The sequence below is a fragment of the Melanostigma gelatinosum genome (assembly GCF_949748355.1).
Source record: "Melanostigma gelatinosum genome assembly, chromosome: 5".
NCBI classification, from domain to species: domain Eukaryota; kingdom Metazoa; phylum Chordata; class Actinopteri; order Perciformes; family Zoarcidae; genus Melanostigma; species Melanostigma gelatinosum.
The window spans coordinates 18,419,700-18,436,146 of NC_136638.1; positions in this window are offsets into that span (position 1 = coordinate 18,419,700).

The window sequence follows — 16,447 nt, forward strand, 5'->3', positions numbered from 1 at the left end:
ACATCTGGACACCTCTTCAAAGAGATCTTTCCCTGTAGTTCTGCCATGCATTGGGTGTAATCCCAAAAACTCTTCTGTTACGCACAGGCTTGAGTCTACTCCACGGATGAAAATTGACAGCTGGGCAGTATCAGAAGTGTCTGTGCTCTCATCCGCAGCAAGGGAGTATGCGATGAAATCTTTTCCCTTTCCCACAAGCTGTTGTTGGAGATTGGCAGCAAGGTGACGCACACGGTCAGCAGCGGTGTTTCGTCTTAGGCCCACATTTAAAAATGCTTGCCTTTTTTCTGGGCACACGGCGTCGCAAACTTTAATCATGCAGTTTTTGACAAATTCCCCCTCGGTGAAGGGCCGGGCTGATTTTGCAACCTCTGCTGCCACAATAAAACTGGCCTTAACAGCAGCCTCGCTTTGTGATTTGGCTTTAGTGAACACAGCCTGCTGTGACACCAGACTTCTTTTTAACTCCTCTACCTTCTGTAGCCTTTGTGTCGTGTCCAGATGCTTGTATCTGTCTTGGTGCTTCGTTTCATAGTGTCTTCTTATGTTGTATTCTTTCATGACAGCCACACTGACTCCGCACAGAAGACACACAGCTTTGCCCTTTACACCCGCGAACATATACTGTGCCTCCCACCTGTCTTGAAAACTCCTGTTTTCAAATTCCACCTTTCGTTTAGCCATTTTTTGGGGTGAGGGATAGTTGAAAGTTGACACAAGTGGTATGTAATACAGACTGTGAGGCGCGCGTTCGCGGGCCCGCGATTGACGTGCCGCCACACGGGCAGTGCATTGTGGGATTTGTAGTATTATGGTGGTGCGTGCGATATACCGGCGGGCCAGCTATAATAGTAAATAGATTTTATCATGCGGGCCAAAGATAATTCATTCACGGGCCGGATGTGGCCCGTGGGCCTTGAGTTTGACACATGTGCCTTAGACAACAGAGAATACAGAGGGACGACAATGAATGAGGAAACACAAAGAAAACAAAATCTGTATTTTTGATGTGAAACTGAAGTACCTTTTGATCTGAAGGTCTCGTGTGAGACTTGGAGGTTTCAGCAGCAATTTTTTTTTAAATAAAATGTGTACAGTAAGTTATGTTGATAGATATCTGTTCTTCCAATTCACACACATCTAAGTCCTTTTAAATCGAGACATTTACTAATACAATATTTAGTATGTTTCACTGCAGACATTTTTATCAAGTTATTGATTGTATTTTATCAAACTCATTTATTATTATAGAACTGACCAATCAGCTACCCAAACGCACAGTAAATGTGCAGAATGATTTTTATTAAACTGCAAGTCCTGCTGTCTTGAAAACACCTGCACACCTTAGACAACAGAGAATACAGAGGGACGACAATGAATAGAAGGGAGGGGTCCTACATGTCTAAGATCTGGGGAGTCTGACACGCTGGTCTCCACTCCAGCTGAAGAGGCCAACAGCTTAATTTCCTCCGCAAAGGACAAAGGAGGACTGAGCGATCCTTCCTTCTCTCCCATCAGATCCTTCGTGGACTTTTCTAAACTTTCTAAACAGTCAGAACTACGACAAACACCAGAATAAGTCCTGCTGTCTTGAAGGCTAGATTTATATTAAACTGCAAATTTCAGCACGCTATGATCTGCTGAGTAGAAACCATATTCAAAAACCCAGACTATCAGTCAGATAAAAGGATTCAACATGTTTAATATAGTGTTTGAATCAAACAGGCGGTAAGCCCACATAATGCACATCGCAGTTTGTTAAAGCCACAAAGGCCAAAACAGTCAGAACTATGACAAACACCAGAAGAAGTCCTGCTGTCTTGAAGGCTGTCTTGAAGGACAAAGGAGGACTGAGCGATCCTTCTTCCTTCTCTCCCATCAGATCCTTCACAACAGCCCTGGAAACCAACAGCAGAAACACGGCGCAGTGTGAGTGCATACAGGTGACTCAGTGGAGGTCACCATATCATTTCACAGCAGGAGAATATTTGTGCGTCAGGGTTACAACGAGGCCTTGTCCAGTCTGTCCTCCAACTGCTCTCTCAGCTCCTGGACTGTCAGCCTGAGGTACTGCTGCATAGAGACAACAAAACATACGTTCAACAGCTCATAACATGAAGATATTACAGCTGAGTGAATACTGTTCTTTCTACGATGAATGAGATCATCTTTACCTCTCTGGAATTGGAGTACTCTTCGACCGTTTCCTCCAAAAGCATTAACTGTGAGTTTTTCTATCACAAACAAACAACAATAAAATAATATTAAAAGAAAAAGAACAGTCAAAATATTCATGTTTGAACTCCAAAGAGAAAGATCAATATTTCGGTTGCTGCGTTGTACTGGTGTCTCTGTTCCTACCTGACAAATAACCTTGTCCCTATTCTCAAGCCCTAACTGAGCCTCTTCCATTCCACACTGAAGAAACACACGACATAACAAATCAGGAGCTGTTTGACGACGTAACGCGACTCATGGTAGTATGAATGGAGAGAGGAAAAGTAGTGAAATATCTGCCATGTTGAATCCATGGTGTCACCTCTAGGGTTTGAAGTGAAGCCCTAAGGTTACTAACGCTGATGTTGTCCTGGTCTCTCTCTTGCTCGAGGCTCTTAAGCTGAGAAGAAACGGCAGAATTATATCTATATGTAACACCCGTCCCATGTAGCTATATAATATTAGGTGAATCTGCTAGGTTGTAGTAGTACTATGGGCGGGGTCCTGGGTAAAGTTTTAATCGTAATGGTGCGATTACCTGTTCTTATACATGAATATACTTATTCTTACAACTTTTGTTTCTCTATTATAAAAACTAAAATAACTGGCGGTCCCTCCAATAGAATTAAATAAATAAAAGGTCTGTGCCTCTTATTAAATCCTTTTATCTTGTGTTTTAAGTGTATTTTACCCCTTTTAACCAGCTCTTATCAAAACATGAATGTGATTGACTTTAACACATCAAATATACTTCAAAGGCATTAGAAAAAACAGTTGGGCATTTATTACATGCGGTCATCAATATACTGTGCCCTCACAATCCCACACACACACAAGCAGACTAATCAGAAAAACCCTCGTTGCAGGCCTGAGTCGTGGTTTGGGAGCGTAGAGGCCTAAAAACTGTGATGGCCGCTTCACTTGTTCACACAAGCAATAAACAAAAAAGCACGTGCACGTTTGTCAGTACTCACGAATCCAAGGCATATTCAGAGGGAAAGTGAGGGGAAGCTGGGTAATGGATGGCAGGTAGGGCGCAGAAGAAACAGCAGCAACAGTCTACAGCAGCTCACGCACACGTGGGAAACAGTTCTCCACAGTGATCCCAAGGAGCTTTCCCGATCCTCACTTACAGCCGCAAACGTCCATCTCCTGAATCAGATAAATCAGCTAAGCAACAAGTCCATACACTACTTCATGGCGATTTAGTACTAGCTTGTTGTAACAATTAGTTTCAAATGCACAGCAACAGTTTGACAGCAAAGCTAACAATTATTATGCTAATGCTAACGGCTACTCGCGATTAGCAACACAACTGGTTTTACACTATAACATTTAGTCACAGCATAGCAAACAATACACAAACTTATATTTACCTCTTGTAGATCACAACAGTTCAAACCATAGGATAACTGGTCGTCAGCCATTAAGTTACGAACCTTCTTGATCTCTTACCGATCAGTTACTGTTCAGTTAGAATTCGCTTCTGCCTCTCTAACCCAGGGATTCCCAAAGTGGGGTGCGCGAGCTGCCTCTAGGGGGTGCGCGAGAGGAAAAATGTAATGGCGGTGCAGTCCTGTCTCCTAAAAATTACGTTCCCCCAAAACTAAAATGCATTCTCAATTACGTTTTACCACGAACGTATTTTCTCCCTGATTACGTTTGTGTTTGACGTATTACAAATACGCTTCTCATCAACATATATTTGCCATACTTTAGTCTTTATTATTTTTCTGTGATCTGCCTCGCCTCTACCCCGCCACCCACAAGTTATTGACCCGCGGCCTGTTCCGAGGGCTGAAGACCTGACGATCGGGTGCCTCGCGGCGGGGACGGCTGGAGACCTCGCGTCCCGGCGCAAACGGGTGAGCGCCCGCCACTCGGAACCATAACACCAAGTCCCGGATTTCACCCGGGGACATTCTGGAGGTATTGTGACCGGGTGATGTGCCTCGTTGCTGGGGAGGTATGAGCCGAGAGTGGCGGGGTGTTATGGAGGTATATATTACAACTCGGTGTTGTTCCCGTGCGTGGATGAGCGCATTTCTGCCGGAGACAGGCGGCGTGTTGTGGTAGTATTCTGACCGCGTAATAGGGAGAAGGAGAGGGAAAAATGTTAAAGAGATGGTGGAATGTATGATTGGAGAGAGAGAAGCGAAAAAGTTGGATGTGATCCCGCGTCCAACAACACTGTCGCGCGCATCGATGCTTTGTCCGAAGACATCCTGGCTACATTAGTCGGTCGCGTGAAGAAGAGTGAGTTTTACTCTCTGCAAGTAGACGAGCCTACAGATGTGGCCAATCGTCCGTTACCTTCGTAACGTTACGTCCGTTACCTTTTCGAAGGCACGGTGCAGGAAGAGTTTTTGTGTTTTTTTTATCTTGTAAACAAACGCCACGCGCGAGCAAACTGTTCTCTCATTCGTCCGATTTTTATGCGGCGCTGTTGCTTTTTTTTTTTTAAGGTGTGTGTGTGTGTGTGGGGGGGGGGGTTGGGGGTGCGTGAACCCGGTCGGGATGTAGAAGGGGGTGCGTGGCCTAAAAAGTGTGGGAACCGCTGCTCTAACCCACTGAGCCTGGCCACACACGACTAAGCCCCACCCCTCTACCTGAGAATGGGCTTGGATTGGCTGACTGTTTCAGGACAAGCCAATTAAACAAAGACAAAACAAAGATTGACATATGATACTGCTACAAGTTAGGTTGTTAGGGGGGCACAAAAGTGCTGAATCCTGTACATACTGTCTCATATCAATCAAACTATGCTCATTTGCATGAACTAACCTTTGAACTGTAAAGATTATGAGTCTCTTATTAATATACATTTGTATCCATCCATATCTAATTTTATCCATACTTTTAACTTTGTTTTTTTTTTAGAAAACTATTTACATCCTGATGTCTGAAATCATTTTTTAGCCAGGGCTACACCTATATATATATATATATATATATGTATATTTTGGTACTACTTCCAACTGTAGTATGACAGATTAGAGTTGTGACAAGTAACAGACATCGTGCCTCTTCAGTTAGCTTCTTATTCAGTTTCTTCATCGTGGTGATTTCATCTGCCTGCACAAAAAGAAGAACATGAAGGTTTACCTGATATGTAAAATGATAACTATCTGCTTATTTGAGGTTTAACCGTTTGTCAACCATAACCATAATTATCCAACACGTATACGTACACCAGTAATACAAATTGTAACACTTTAATTTCTGGTAACGCACCAATTCCTGAATCTTTTTGTCACTGCATCGCTTCACAGCGAGGTCATCAGCCAGGAGGCCGTTGCAAGGCTCTGCTTCAACCTTCAGCGCTTCACTGATGATTTTCTCCTGGCTGCAGATACACAAACACACACGCACGTCAAAGTTAAGGTTCAAAAAGTAGTAAGGAACAAAGATAACGTGGCTCACACACAACATTGAATAACAAAACATAAAAGCTCAAAGGGAGATCTCACAGATGAAGATAAAACAGACAGATTAAGTTTGACGGTTTGAGACAATCATGTGACTTCTTACGCTTTAACTTGTTGTCGGAGGGTGGTGTTTTCTGAACGCAGCACTGCCATTTCATCATCCAGCCAGTGCCTCATTTTAGCAGTCAAGTCTCTCTGCTGGTTCAGACTGTAATCCTGCGCTGCTATCTTCTCGAGCATCTCCCTCAGTGTCCTGCAAACACACACACACACACCAGAAGAAGAAGCGTCATATATTGGTGCTGAGTAACTCAACCAAACATTTTTAGTGTGTGTGTTTATTCGATGAAGATCACTCACATAGTTTCCTCTGTGACATCCATCCTGCTGGCTTACTCCTCCTTGGTGCACATACATTACCAAAAGGTTAGCTCCAGCTAAAACCTATCTAACAATTCTTAAAACACTTTATAAAAAGCAGCACTACCTGCAATGAGAGGGGCAAACATATTTAAGCAATTTTCTAACCTTTCAAAGTGGATTTCACCTGATATTTAAAAAAAGAATAACAGATTCTGGGATTGCAATTACTTTATCTCAGTGTATAAGTGGGGTTAACGTTAGTTACATCTTTAAGAGTCAACCAAATAATGTTTAACCCATGAGCACAATTTGATATTTAAAAAAAAGTATTTTAAAAGTAGGAAACGTTAACTTTCCCTATCTAATGTTATCTAACTTAGGTTACACACATTTTAAAAACTGAGGCAGCTAGCCTTATCATTAATTAGCTAACGTTAGTTAAAATGCTAACAATTCGCCTAAATGTACTGTTGAGTCCATTCATTTACGTTTCGTATGCTAGTTACACACTAGCATAAGCTAGCTAGGTTTCTCAGCTAACTCACCTAGCGTTCCTTAAATGTCGAACCAGCGCGTAAATACAAACCCAGGAGGTTGTCAGCAGCTAGCTTAACTAAACTGTAGTTCTGGCTAACCCAGGAAACTGTTAAAATAAACCGACAGTTACCGTTACCACGTTGTCACTATGACGCCAGACACTACAGGATCGCGAGGAAGGTTCCAAAACGTTTTCCTGGCTATTTCAAATTCGAAATCACATTAATAAGATATTTAACCGCGTGTTGGACATTCTCCACGATGATTAATACAAAATAGTCTCTGTACTTTTTGGAATTGTTTCTCTGCATTAGATAAAATTAAGACTTTTAAACCAAAATTTCACTAAAAACTACAAAAGATCAAACACATTTCAGCGTATTTTTATTCAAACATTTTTTTTCAGCACTCAAATGGCAAAACCAAACATGGTGTGACCAATATGAAATAGCACAAGAAGGCAGACTTCAAACAGATAATCAACAATAATACAAAAATATTTTTGGATGCAAAATAAGAGCTCCTGTCAAAACAAAGGCTTGGAATTTGACACTACATTTTAAGGCCAGCAGAAATAAGTTAACTTCTGAGGTAACAATAGTCCCGTTGGCATCGAGTAATGTGAGATATGTGTTTTTTGGAAAAACATCTTCAGCGTATTGTATCAAACATATTGTACAAAACAGTGATGCATGTTGATTTTCTGTATACTTACTGCAAGAACAGGGTGATATAAAGATTATAAAACAGTGTATACTGAGACACAGCAGTTGCTTGAATCAGAACATGACTCTTCATGTTGTTACACTGTAGGTTTGGTTTGTAGTAGTACCTTACTGACTGAAACATGGACAACGTAATGTGAAACACGGGGAAAAGCTGTTCACATGTGCTGTCAATAGGTACATTTTACACAGTGTATTTGCTAGATTACCATGTAAACGGCAATACTTGACTCTCATTGTCTAACTTAGTGCAACAGTATCCAGTAAAAGGCTCGGTGTAATCAAATAAGATGGAGCTCAGGAGTGATGATCCTAGCTGCTTATGCACAACAGCAGATTTTATAATCCTACGGAGTATTCAGGGACAGTGCAAGCCAAATTTGCAAAGCCTGAGGTACTGGAGCAGAGAGACAACAAAACACACGTTCAACAGCTCATAACATGAAGATATTATCCGACAGCTGAGTGAATACTGTTCTTTCTACGATGAATGAGATCATCTTTACCTCTCTGGAATTGGAGTACTCTTCGACCGTTTCCTCCAAAAGCATTAACTGTGAGTTTTTCTATCACAAACAAACAACAATAAAATAATATTAAAAGAAAAAGAACAGTCAAAATATTCATGTTTGAACTCCAAAGAGAAAGATCAATATTTCGGTTGCTGCGTTGTACTGGTGTCTCTGTTCCTACCTGACAAATAACCTTGTCCCTATTCTCAAGCCCTAACTGAGCCTCTTCCATTCCACACTGAAGAAACACACGACATAACAAATCAGGAGCTGTTTGACGACGTAACGCGACTCATGGTAGTATGAATGGAGAGAGGAAAAGTAGTGAAATATCTGCCATGTTGAATCCATGGTGTCACCTCAAGGGTTTGAAGTGAAGCCCTAAGGCAGGGGTGTCCAAACTACGGCCCGCGGGCCAAGTACGGCCCGCGGGCCATTTTTAATTGGCCCGCAGCAACTCCTAAAAATATAATGTAATATGGCCCACACTTGAAACTTGCGCTTGACTGTATTGTACTTCTTATGCTGCGTTCACACCGGTCGCGTTGATTTTTTGACGCGCGTCGAGATTACATACAAAGTCTATGCACAGACGCGATGAGACTGGCGCGCCGCGATTTTGCGATGGCGCGGCGCGTTGGACGCGTTATTGCAGTGCGGTGGACGAGTTGGACGCCGCAAAATCGCCAACGTACGAGTTGAAATTTTTCAACTTCTGAGAAATAATCGCGTGACGCTGTGGCGCGATAGCCTATCAGCGTTGAGTTGCTCCCCCTGTCATCACTGGCTTCCTGCCGTTGTTGAATCAGGAAATAAATCCTGTAGCCGTCTGTGTTCACCCAGAGCTCTACGATACCTCATATCAACAGAGACCGGACCAAACTATGTGTATGCATGTGTGTGTGTAAACCATACGGTACAAACAATGAATAGACGCTGCCGTATTTACGTCTACGTGACGTTACTGAGTGCTGGTGGAGCTGCTACGATGTTAGCATAGCCTAGCACCGATCCATCAGAGCTCCATTGAGAAGACCAGTAACCTACAAATCGGCATCATTACGTAGTTATTTCGGAGTCCCTTTTTGTCGGAGAAGACAAGTACAAATCGGCATCATTACGTAGTTATTTCCCTTTTTGTCGGTTTATTGCCGTTGAATCACAGCCAAATCAGTTTATTTTGTGTTCCTACAGCTGTAGTAAACAGCGACCGGTGGCTTGCTAGACACAGTGAATACAGCTCGATACAATCCACGGAGCTCCTCTGAACAATATTATGAACCAGACATGACGGCGTTTGGCATTCCGATGTTTGAGGGACTTCCACAACACGTACAAAGCAGCAATTGTCCTTATTCCTTTCACGGTTGACAGCGGAAAGAAATGGCGGCCAGGTGAACGGCTTCCAGGACGATAAACCACGCCCCCTCTCCGGCGCTACGAGATTTTGCGGCGTTTGGTGTGAACACGACCGGCGGCGCGTTGGACGCGATTTTGCAGTGCGTCAAAAAATCAACGCGACCGGTGTGAACGCAGCATTAGTTTCACCACTAGGTGGAGATACTGTGTTGAACAAGGCAGCTTCTCCACAAAATAAGAGCAATCAAAGAAACGTTTAGCCCCGGATGATGACACGTCCTACACTGGTGCCGAGCGTGAACAGAAAGTTAAATGGCAGTTAGCTCAATAAGAGTATTTTTTTCCGTGCAAACAAAACACAAGAAAAAGTCACAATAGCAGCCACGAGGTAGCTCAACTCATTGCCCGCCACGGGAAACCTTTCTCAGATGGTGACTTCATAAAACAGTGCCTCACTAAAGTCGCAAGTGCCCGGAATAAATGCAGGAATTCAACAATGTTAGCGTGTCCATAAACACAGTTGTGCGGCGAATCGAAGACTTGTCAGCTAACCTAAACCATCAAGTGTCAGATAAAGCAAGTGCTTTTGCTTTTTACTCCATTGCATATGATGAGAGCACAGATGCCACAGACACCGCACAGCTGTTAATTTGTTTGCGGGGAGTTGACGATCATTTCTGCATTAGGAGCTGCTTGATTTTAGGAGTCTAAAGAGCACAACAGGTAAGGACATGTTTGAAGCTGTGTCAGATGCAATTGACAAGATGGGACAAGCTGTGTGGAGTTATAACAGATAGGGCTCCAGCTATGAAAGGTGAGCGCAAGAGAGCGGAGGTGAGGCTATTAAAATGCAGCGTATCACCCACCAAGAAGCCCTCTGTGCTCAGACAGTCCAGCCCGGCGATGTGATGAACACGGTTGTGAAAACTGTCAACATAATTCGAGCACGAGGGCACTCTACGCAACTTCAATGTTGCGCACTTCCCCACGCAGTCCGAAGTCAAATGTGCTTTTCCAAAGGCCAACCTTTCTGCTGAAAGGGGGAAATACGTGTCCGTGATAACGTCTCTCATGACAGAACTCAGTCAGTGCTTACGTGGCGGCTGGTCAATAGAGGGCGATAGGGCGCCGCGCCACCTTGAGCCACAACAAATAAAATAAAATGAATAATAATAATAATAAACTATACAAATTGTCAATATTCGTGTTTTTGAAATATGGAATCACCCAGTAATATGTGTAAAATATGATATCTGCGGTAAATATATGCTTTTCCTGCATGTCCTCTCTGCGTGTGCACGTCTCAGCAGCTCTGGGGCGCTGGAGAAACTGCCCAAAAGAGCAGTGAAGCAGTTTAGCCAATTGCTGATTAAAGATATAAATGTGTGACATACAATTTAGCCAATCAGCGCCCTCAAATAGATTCAGCTTGGAGCAGAATCGATTCTGCCCCAAGCTGCGCGTTCCCGTCCGGACGAGTCTCTACAGGCGGGCGCGAGCTCCAGCGCGAGCACAACTCCTCCAAGACCCGTTTGAGAGGAGAACTTTGAGGAGAAACTGCAGTGCTGATATCAGATCAGCCTGACCTCACAATCAGACAGCAGACTAGCAGGAAAGGGAAGCAGCACATGAAGCTACTAGCTGTAAATAAGATGTCCTGACGTGTTTGTCAAAGTGTTATTTTCTGCTTTTTTTCATGTTGGAATAAATGTTAAATATTTAACTGCAGAGTAGCAATACGTGTTTCATACCTTAATTTATTTAGCATTAAATCATACTGGGATGTTTGCTGAAATTGATTGGATGTGGCACAGCCCTACCTAGAACATGTTCCACCAGCTGCCATGGCTTTCAATATTTGTCTCTCATTGAGAGAGACATCGAGCTGTTCTCAACTCCCTTCTATTTGAATAATGAGTCTGTTCGGCTCAACATACGTGAGCAAACATCTCTGTTAAAAAAACAAAAGCACATTGAGAACCAAATTTGATTGATTTTGCTCACTTTAACACACTAGGGGTGAGGCGATCGGACCCGAGTGGCCCAGCCCTTGGTATATTTTTCTGTATGTGGCCCTCAGTGAAAAAAGTTTGGACACCCCTGCCCTAAGGTTACTAACGCTGATGTTGTCCTGGTCTCTCTCTTGCTCGAGGCTCTTAAGCTGAGAAGAAACGGCAGAATTATATCTATATGTAACACCCGTCCCATGTAGCTATATAATATTAGGTGAATCTGCTAGGTTGTAGTAGTACTATGGGCGGGGTCCTGGGTAAAGTTTTAATCGTAATGGCGCGATTACCTGTTCTTATACATGAATATACTTATTCTTACAACTTTTGTTTCTCTATTATAAAAACTAAAATAACTGGCGGTGCCTCCAATAGAATTAAATAAATAAAAGGTCTGTGCCTCTTATTAAATCCTTTTATCTTGTGTTTTAAGTGTATTTTACCCCTTTTAACCAGCTCTTATCAAAACATGAATGTGATTGACTTTAACACATCAAATATACTTCAAAGGCATTAGAAAAAACAGTTGGGCATTTATTACATGCGGTCATCAATATACTGTGCCCTCACAATCCCACACACACACACACAAGTAGACTAATCAGAAAAACCCTCGTTGCAGGCCTGAGTCGTGGTTTGGGAGCGTAGAGGCCTAAAAACTGTGATGGCCGCTTCACTTGTTCACACAAGCAATAAACAAAAAAGCACGTGCACGTTTGTCAGTACTCACGAATCCAAGGCATATTCAGAGGGAAAGTGAGGGGAAGCTGGGTAATGGATGGCAGGTAGGGCGCAGAAGAAACAGCAGCAACAGTCTACAGCAGCTCACGCACACGTGGGAAACAGTTCTCCACAGTGATCCCAAGGAGCTTTCCCGATCCTCACTTACAGCCGCAAACGTCCATCTCCTGAATCAGATAAATCAGCTAAGCAACAAGTCCATACACTACTTCATGGCGATTTAGTACTAGCTTGTTGTAACAATTAGTTTCAAATGCACAGCTAACAGTTTGACAGCAAAGCTAACAATTATTATGCTAATGCTAACGGCTACTCGCGATTAGCAACACAACTGGTTTTACACTATAACATTTAGTCACAGCATAGCAAACAATACACAAACTTATATTTACCTCTTGTAGATCACAACAGTTCAAACCATAGGATAACTGGTCGTCAGCCATTAAGTTACGAACCTTCTTGATCTCTTACCGATCAGTTACTGTTCAGTTAGAATTCGCTTCTGCCTCTCTAACCCAGGGATTCCCAAAGTGGGGTGCGCGAGCTGCCTCTAGGGGGTGCGCGAGAGGAAAAATGTAATGGCGGTGCAGTCCTGTCTCCTAAAAATTACGTTCCCCCAAAACTAAAATGCATTCTCAATTACGTTTTACCACGAACGTATTTTCTCCCTGATTACGTTTGTGTTTGACGTATTACAAATACGCTTCTCATCAACATATATTTGCCATACTTTAGTCTTTATTATTTTTCTGTGATCTGCCTCGCCTCTACCCCGCCACCCACAAGTTATTGACCCGCGGCCTGTTCCGAGGGCTGAAGACCTGACGATCGGGTGCCTCGCGGCGGGGACGGCTGGAGACCTCGCGTCCCGGCGCAAACGGGTGAGCGCCCGCCACTCGGAACCATAACACCAAGTCCCGGATTTCACCCGGGGACATTCTGGAGGTATTGTGACCGGGTGATGTGCCTCGTTGCTGGGGAGGTATGAGCCGAGAGTGGCGGGGTGTTATGGAGGTATATATTACAACTCGGTGTTGTTCCCGTGCGTGGATGAGCGCATTTCTGCCGGAGACAGGCGGCGTGTTGTGGTAGTATTCTGACCGCGTAATAGGGAGAAGGAGAGGGAAAAATGTTAAAGAGATGGTGGAATGTATGATTGGAGAGAGAGAAGCGAAAAAGTTGGATGTGATCCCGCGTCCAACAACACTGTCGCGCGCATCGATGCTTTGTCCGAAGACATCCTGGCTACATTAGTCGGTCGCGTGAAGAAGAGTGAGTTTTACTCTCTGCAAGTAGACGAGCCTACAGATGTGGCCAATCGTCCGTTACCTTCGTAACGTTACGTCCGTTACCTTTTCGAAGGCACGGTGCAGGAAGAGTTTTTGTGGTTTTTTTATCTTGTAAACAAACGCCACGCGCGAGCAAACTGTTCTCTCATTCGTCCGATTTTTATGCGGCGCTGTTGCTTTTTTTTTTTTAAGGTGTGTGTGTGTGGGGGGGGGGGGGGGGGGGTTGGGGGTGCGTGAACCCGGTCGGGATGTAGAAGGGGGTGCGTGGCCTAAAAAGTGTGGGAACCGCTGCTCTAACCCACTGAGCCTGGCCACACACGACTAAGCCCCACCCCTCTACCTGAGAATGGGCTTGGATTGGCTGACTGTTTCAGGACAAGCCAATTAAACAAAGACAAAACAAAGATTGACATATGATACTGCTACAAGTTAGGTTGTTAGGGGGGCACAAAAGTGCTGAATCCTGTACATACTGTCTCATATCAATCAAACTATGCTCATTTGCATGAACTAACCTTTGAACTGTAAAGATTATGAGTCTCTTATTAATATACATTTGTATCCATCCATATCTAATTTTATCCATACTTTTAACTTTGTTTTTTTTTTAGAAAACTATTTACATCCTGATGTCTGAAATCATTTTTTAGCCAGGGCTACACCTATATATATATATATATATATGTATATTTTGGTACTACTTCCAACTGTAGTATGACAGATTAGAGTTGTGACAAGTAACAGACATCGTGCCTCTTCAGTTAGCTTCTTATTCAGTTTCTTCATCGTGGTGATTTCATCTGCCTGCACAAAAAGAAGAACATGAAGGTTTACCTGATATGTAAAATGATAACTATCTGCTTATTTGAGGTTTAACCGTTTGTCAACCATAACCATAATTATCCAACACGTATACGTACACCAGTAATACAAATTGTAACACTTTAATTTCTGGTAACGCACCAATTCCTGAATCTTTTTGTCACTGCATCGCTTCACAGCGAGGTCATCAGCCAGGAGGCCGTTGCAAGGCTCTGCTTCAACCTTCAGCGCTTCACTGATGATTTTCTCCTGGCTGCAGATACACAAACACACATGCACGTCAAAGTTAAGGTTCAAAAAGTAGTAAGGAACAAAGATAACGTGGCTCACACACAACATTGAATAACAAAACATAAAAGCTCAAAGGGAGATCTCACAGATGAAGATAAAACAGACAGATTAAGTTTGACGGTTTGAGACAATCATGTGACTTCTTACGCTTTAACTTGTTGTCGGAGGGTGGTGTTTTCTGAACGCAGCACTGCCATTTCATCATCCAGCCAGTGCCTCATTTTAGCAGTCAAGTCTCTCTGCTGGTTCAGACTGTAATCCTGCGCTGCTATCTTCTCGAGCATCTCCCTCAGTGTCCTGCAAACACACACACACACACACACACCAGAAGAAGAAGCGTCATATATTGGTGCTGAGTAACTCAACCAAACATTTTTAGTGTGTGTGTTTATTCGATGAACATCACTCACATAGTTTCCTCTGTGACATCCATCCTGCTGGCTTACTCCTCCTTGGTGCACATACATTACCAAAAGGTTAGCTCCAGCTAAAACCTATCTAACAATTCTTAAAACACTTTATAAAAAGCAGCACTACCTGCAATGAGAGGGGCAAACATATTTAAGCAATTTTCTAACCTTTCAAAGTGGATTTCACCTGATATTTAAAAAAAGAATAACAGATTCTGGGATTGCAATTACTTTATCTCAGTGTATAAGTGGGGTTAATGTTAGTTACATCTTTAAGAGTCAACCAAATACAGACAGATGCTGCAACTCCTCCTCCCATGTCAGCCATGGCTTCAGCACATCATCAGGCAGTGACGGGTCGCCCCAATCTCTTTGCTTTCCCCATAGTTGCTGCACAAGGATCTTAGCCCGTGTCGTGAAGGCGACAATAAAGCCCAGTGGGTCGTACAGGCGTGCCAGAACCCGGTACATATTTCTCATGGTGGGTTTGGGTCTATCCAGCATCCGATATTTATATCTCAAGGTGTCTGAATTGCAGAGCCAGCGGAGTCTCAGGGCGAGCTCTTGTGGGTCCGTGCCTGACTCGTTGAGCCACAACTCACTGTTTTCGGATCTGGCTTCTCTGGGCAGGTGGCTAATAACCTCAGGGGTGTTACTGGCCCACTGGCGTAGTTCAAATCCACCTGTAGCCAGCAATGATGTCAGTCTTCAAAACACCTGCACACCTTAGACAACAGAGAATACAGAGGGACGACAATGAATGAGGAAACACAAAGAAAACAAAATCTGTATTTTTGATGTGAAACTGAAGTACCTTTTGGTCTGAAGGTCTCATGTGAGACTTGGAGGTTTCAGCAGCTCCTCAGCCTCAGCTTCCTCCTGCAGACACAGTACCAGACATCACTGATCTCATCATCCCTACATCTACTGTACAGTCAGCTGCTGTCTGACAGAGAGGGTTTGAATCTAGTGGCACACTCTAGTGGTCACTTGTAGAAGTACAGGACAATCAGATACATCTTTACTAATAAACTGGCAACTGAGTGATTTTATGTCCTCTCAAGTTGAAATGTGTAAATACAGAAGGGAGGGGTCCTACATGTCTCAGATCTGGGGAGTCTGACACGCTGGTCTCCACTCCAGCTGAAGAGGCCAACAGCTTAATTTCCTCCGCAAAGGACAAAGGAGGACTGAGCGATCCTTCTTCCTTCTCTCCCATCAGATCCTTCACAACAGTGCTGGAAACCAACAGCAGAAACACGGCGCAGTGTGAGTGCATACAGGTGACTCAGTGGAGGTCACCATATCATTTCACAGCAGGAGAATATTTGTGCGTCAGGTTTACAACGAGGCCTCGTCCAGTCTGTCCTCCAACTGCTCTCTCAGCTCCTGGATTATCAGCCTGAGGTACTGGAGCAGAGAGACAACAAAACACACGTTCAACAGCTCATAACATGAAGATATTATCCGACAGCTGAGTGAATACTGTTCTTTCTACGATGAATGAGATCATCTTTACCTCTCTGGAATTGGAGTACTCTTCGACCGTTTCCTCCAAAAGCATTAACTGTGAGTTTTTCTATCACAAACAAACAACAATAAAATAATATTAAAAGAAAAAGAACAGTCAAAATATTCATGTTTGAACTCCAAAGAGAAAGATCAATATTTCGGTTGCTGCGTTGTACTGGTGTCTCTGTTCCTACCTGACAAATAACCTTGTCCCTATTCTCAAGCCCTAACT